The 6000-nt window shown below is 39.5% G+C and overlaps 1 protein-coding gene and 1 long non-coding RNA gene across 3 annotated transcripts in view; one reads left to right on the forward strand and one right to left on the reverse strand.

Moving 5' to 3' along the window:
- The window catches only part of COL28A1 (collagen type XXVIII alpha 1 chain), a 233479-nt gene extending 228172 nt beyond the window's left edge, over positions 1 to 5307 (forward strand). For both annotated transcript variants that reach the window (XM_085892289.1, XM_085892290.1), the window contains exon 38: positions 4812 to 5307. The gene's annotated coding sequence lies outside the window, so the exon portion shown is untranslated. The remainder of the gene's footprint in view (positions 1 to 4811) is intronic.
- Positions 1 to 6000, reverse strand: part of LOC147021877 (uncharacterized) — an 87879-nt gene that overhangs the window by 66145 nt on the left and 15734 nt on the right. The window lies entirely within an intron of this gene.

The raw sequence follows: 6000 nt of genomic DNA on the forward strand, positions 1-6000 counted from the left end.
CAGAAATGATTCAACCATGTAAGTCCCAGGAGATGTGCCTCAATTTCTCTCTGACTTTGCCGAAGAGTCACCACCGCTCCACTTCATAATTGAGTGTATGTAATGAGATTCACCCACAAATAACCTATTTTGCCTGAATATCTCCCCGTATTCTGCATTATGAAGGATATGCTCTAAGAGCTAGCCCATGATTTCCAGAAGCCGTTGATGCCACATCTGCTTCCCACCATATCCACAAAGGATTGTGATACTTTTGACACCCCGTCGAGTCAATCAGAGTGAGTCAGACTGTTATGTGGAGTTGTCCCATCAAAAAGGAAGTAGCTTCGGTCTTTTTTTAAATTCATTTATGGATAATTGAATCTTATAAAGTCAGATATGATGTCGATGCATTTTAAATTTGTCTGGAAAACACCTGGTATTTGCAGCTTGTACCACCAGCGAATATCATGCAAATGCATGAATTGATCTTGAATTAATCACCTGAGATTCACATGGACAGATTGACTCAATTTATAGACAGGTTAGTTGTTTTGTACTTTTAGGTTCACAATCTAAATGCTGGCTTCTCACCCCGTCTGCATATATATGGGTATTCCTCGTTTAACGCAGTAGTTGCATTCCGAGAATTTCCTGCGTTAACTAAAAACACGTAAAACAAAAGTAATTTCCCCCAGAATAAACAGTATAATAAGTGGAGATTGTGTGTCAGGACATGGGTGGATGGATAAGACTGAGAGAGGGAAAATCACTCAAGCATTTAAAAAAAAATTAAATTAAAATAAAAACAAATTTCACTAACCTGATGTGTTCTTAATGGTGCTTGTGGTGATGTTGGAGGTGGAGGAGGAAATGGTATGAGGTTATTGAGGGGCTCCATTAAGCAAGCGTTCCATCTTCTCCATGATGCCCGATCGTCAACGACTCATTTTCATTGCAGTTAATGGTGTAACACTCCAAGCACTCGCTTTGACTTCATAAGAATTTACACAAATCGTTCGTAAAATGGATTCTATAAGTCCAAGCACTCGGCCAATACCATTTCACCATTGCTCGCTCATCTAAGCGCTTTTAATTTCACCCTTACCGGTCATGGTGTTGAAGGCTGCACAAGGTACTGCATTGCGCGATAAGTTAAAAAGATAAATTTGTGATAAATTAGATGCACACACACACTAAAATGGCTGCCACAAAACTGGAGGCTGAAAAGGAACCCTCAGGTTGCGGTGTGTTTGGTATTAGTCTGCACACGCCCAGCATCCTGCGCCCATCTCGGACCAGTTCAGTTGGCGCGGAGTGATGGCCGGATGATTTGCCCGCAGCCGTGTAACAACAAAAATGTATTTGTTGTATGATAAATGGTCCTAAATTCATTAGCAGCTTAATAAGAAAATATTGCAAAATGGCATTCTGTGCAAGGAACTACTGCACTTGTACTTGAGATGCCTCTCAACGTTTTACTTTGACATGTCAAACCAACCATTCCACCTTTCCTCAAAAATGGATTTCAATATTAACAAACACATGATAAAACCCTTCCCCAAGACTGACTCTTCTGCATGAGCTGCTCAGACTCTACACCCTGTTATTTATTTTTAGATCCTCCTGGAGGATTTCCAAGACTTACTCACGTTGTTGTTCTTCATCTTCTTGTGGACTTTTTGGTTTCACAGCCTACAGTTTTCATCGAAACTTCCTGAAACTTGGCATATATACGTAAAAAAATACCCTGCGCAGACAGTAACCATCTCCGATTTTGAAAATTCCTCCAAGAAAAAAAGTTATGATGTCAAAATATCCTCGCTAATGGAAATCGCCTAAAAAATTATCTCCGAAACTAGGCAAGCTTTTTGAATTCTGTTTGTGGGAATCGAACAGGGCATTAGCAGCAATGAATTACCGCACATATAATACATCACTATGACGTCATTCCTATTTTTTGACATTTTTTATTTCACAACCCAGAGTTTTCATCGGATCTTCGTGAAACTTGCCACGTATATGCAGAAAGCCCACGCGCAGGCAGTAACCATCTCCGATTTTGGAAATTCTTCCTAGAAAAAAAGTTGACACAATATCGCTGCTAATGGAAATCGCCTATACCATTATCTCAGAAACTAGGCAAGCTTTTTGAATTTTGTTTGCGGGAATCAAGCCGGGCATTAGCACAGATAATTTATCGCAAACCTGATACATCACAATTATGTCATATTCGTTTTTATGACGTCATCATTAAGAGGACGAAGATCTTAGCTCATTTGAGCTTGTTTTATTTGTGCTGCAAAGAAATTGTTTATTTTTTCCTATCCAGAACTTTAAAAAACTTTTTTTTTCTCTCTGCAGCATTCACCAATGATACAATATTTCCCTACTTTATGGGGAATACTATCTAATACTTTATGGGTCACATTCACTCATAATTCCTTTTACAATTGCAATTCTTTCCTTTCAAAATTGATAGACCAAATCACTCATCATGTCCACCTTGATCTTTGTATGGCCCTTTAGAATATACTCCAACAACTGGTCCCAGTCACTACAGAGTTGATTCCAAGCTCTCATATCTGCAATCACCAGTGATTTCATTCCAACCCTCCATTCTATCTCTGACTGCAAATTACTTTCCTTGCATCTCACTTTACTTTTCTTACATAATGGCAAATAGTATTGCTTTATTTATATCATTACATGTTACATTGATGCATCTTCATACGTCTCTGACATAAACATTACATTGTGTGGCCACACACAAATTGTTAATGTCTTTAAGTGTGTATAGAGACGTGACAGAAGTAAATAGACACCTTAAATTTCTTCATTTCATCTGTATAACTCGTTTTACTCAGTGATTTGTACTAATATTCAACGAATTCTTTGCAGAAACGAGTTCCTGGGTCATATATGACAATTAACTATGCCTCAAACCCAGGAGCACACGACAATCAAGCCGGTGATTGTGCAATTCACCAGCGAAGGCGAGGAATTCACAACTTCCCGTTCTAGTCGACCTGGGCCCTCAGAAAGGTGTCTTCAAGCTGTCAAGCGGTCCATTGAGAAAACTCCCCTTTGCAAGGCAGCAGATATTGCAGAGGAGGTCCAAGTTAGCTCAAGAACTGCGGTGCAGTACCTTCATTAACTGTGCTACTATGGGAGAGCAGCTCCGAAAAAAATCTTCATAGACCAGCCGACATTCAAAGGAGAAATAAGTGGGCTGACGAGATAGCCACCAGACCCTTGGAGTTTTGGCAAACTGTATTTTTTTTTTCAGATGAGTCCAAATTTGCTCAATTTTCTGAAAATGGACACGTATGGGTCCGGAGACTTCCTAGTCAAGAGTTTTCTTTGAACCAATTCCAGCCAACTGTCAAACACGATGGTTTTTTCAGTGATGGTGTGGGGAGCAATCTGGAGTGCTGGTTGGTCTGAGCTTGTGGAGTGTGTTGGCAACATCAACTCTCCGATATACATTTCTATCCTTGAGGATGGACTTCTCCTTGTCTTCTCCACTGGTCAGATGGTCAAAAACAACACTGTTTATGGAAGATAGAGCTCCATGCAACACTGCAATAGAGACCAAAGAATGGCAGGACAGAAATGGGATCAAGCCACTTCCATAGCCAAGTCAGTCTCTTGAGATGAATCCCATTGAACACCTCTGGGCCATGTTGGATCGAGCTGTGCATAAAAAAGTCCAGGAAACCAACATCATGGGCAGAATTGCTAACCCGTTTGCATGGAGCCTGGGTAGAAATCCCACAAGAGAAAATTTCGGAACTTGTTAGGTCTATGCCAGAAAGAGTAAAAGCGTTGATATCTGCAAATGGCAAGTCCACAAAATACTAGTGTATGTATTAAAATGGATCAAATATACTTCAAATGGTCTACAAATAAATTCTTTAAAAGTCATGGTGTCTATTTACTTCTGTCATATCTCTGTACAATGTATCAGAATGTGTGTATGTTTTCTCGATATACACATACACATGTTTATGTATGTGTAGATTGGGGAAACTGGTGTATGTTTTGACACATCCCCCATAGTAGCTATTCCTTGCATTTATGATACCAAGTGTCAAAGGTTGGTGCTTTATACCATTGGCAAAGAATATCTGCTATTGGGGATGTCCCAGTGCACCCTGTGTCCCAATGTATTCCACTAGTGGATATTTAACGTAAACAATTTTTTCCAAAGACATACAAATTGTGGTGCAGGGTAGTCTGATGGTGAGGAAGTGGATTTGTAACCAAGATTGTGGGTCTATAATTGAACTGAAGGCAACAATTTTACAGATTTGCAGTATAAACTTCTGGAAGCAAAATTGGTATTTAGACAATTATCATGTCAATACTGGTTTGTCTCATGAAAGACCTTCATCATGGAGTGGGGGGAGGGGTCTGCATGCGGGTAGGCTGTCTGCTCTATGATCTGGTCTACATTTGATGCCAATCCACTCATTGTGGTTGAATCTTAATTGACAGACAGATTTACCATTCCTTCGTCTTATCATGTGTCCTTCGCAAAGAGTAGGTGAGCTATTGCCAGCACCCTGGTCAAATTCCAAATTCTTATCCTGATTTCCTGTACCAGAGTGGCAACCCATCCAGGATTGTAACCCTAGCCAAGAAACTGCTTCGGCAGAACTGATGCTCTGCATAGAGCAGGGTTCATGAATGATTGATCTATCAATCATCACTTGTGATTACTAACCCTAGTAATCTGATGACCTTGGGGTTTATCGGAATTTTTATTTTCCACGCTTGCAGCCATGAATGTGAAAACCAATGCTTTTTTTTTTCTTCTTTTTTTGCAGGCAATGATGACGGATTAATGAACATCAAGATTTGTGTGACACTGTGATGACCGACCAATTTGTGTGACTGTCAGTACCAGATTCATTTCAAACAAACACTACTGAAGGAGCATCGCCTTGAACAAGACAGCATGTAATACAACGAAATGCGATTATTGAAATTATTAATGGTGCTTTGTTTCCCTCATGAAATTTTCTATTTGATAAACAAAGGTAAAGCTTTGCTCTGGGTGTTAATGTGCTTTACTAATCTGCAACTTTTATGCAATCATAGTCATCCTGATATTCACAGTGAAAGAATAATTGCTTCATGTTTTTCCAGCAGCATTCATTATGGATGTCCACTACATATGTGGAATCTTTAATCGAACAATTTAATGATTCTGATATATCATGTACATACTATACCAGACTGAAATACGAAGGCTGAATCGTCTTCATTTTTAAAATATTTCAAGCAGGTAAAGGCTCAAATAAATCTTTTATATTTATCTTACTATGTTGTGAAACATTGAATTTGTCACAATTGTCATGTGTGTTTTTTTTTTCCCACATAATTTTTTCGTTGAACGAAGAATACTGAATTTTAAAAATGATGAAGTCCCCAATTGCACGAGTCATCATCACCATCATCATTGATGTACCATACCCTTTACGAAGTGGCATTTCTGCCAAAACAGTTCATTTGGAAGGGGTACAATCCTGGAGGGTCGGCTTTCAGATGCAGGAATTTGGAATTTCGTCAGGGTGCTAGCAATCACTCACCTTCTCTTTGCAAAAGATCTTTACATCTGCGGGATCTCTATACCATCAACAACTAATGGTTGTAGACAGAAAAAACGATTTAACATCTATCCCATGGACAGCACACACATTGATGTATCACCCTGCCTGTGTAACTTCATTATGATAGTTTATAGCTGGGCAGAGATTCAAACACAGGTTACACAGCTCAGAGGTGAGTGTGTGTACCTCCAGGCTATCCTACCAGCCCAATTAGCTTGCAGTCAGGAGAAATTAAGGTTGTTTCTTTTTCCTTCATTTGTTCAAGCTTTGATGTTGTAAAATTATCTCACCTTATAGTTCATCCCTCCCACCTTCCTCCATCCCAACAAACAATCCGCCATGGGTTGCCAACAATTGTACAGTCTGGATGGGCCAAATGGCCTCCTCCTGTGTTGAAATTCCT

Source organism: Eptatretus burgeri, chromosome 8 (assembly GCF_056783735.1).
Source record: "Eptatretus burgeri isolate ZD-2024b chromosome 8, Ebu_testis_v1, whole genome shotgun sequence".
NCBI classification, from domain to species: Eukaryota; Metazoa; Chordata; class Myxini; order Myxiniformes; family Myxinidae; genus Eptatretus; species Eptatretus burgeri.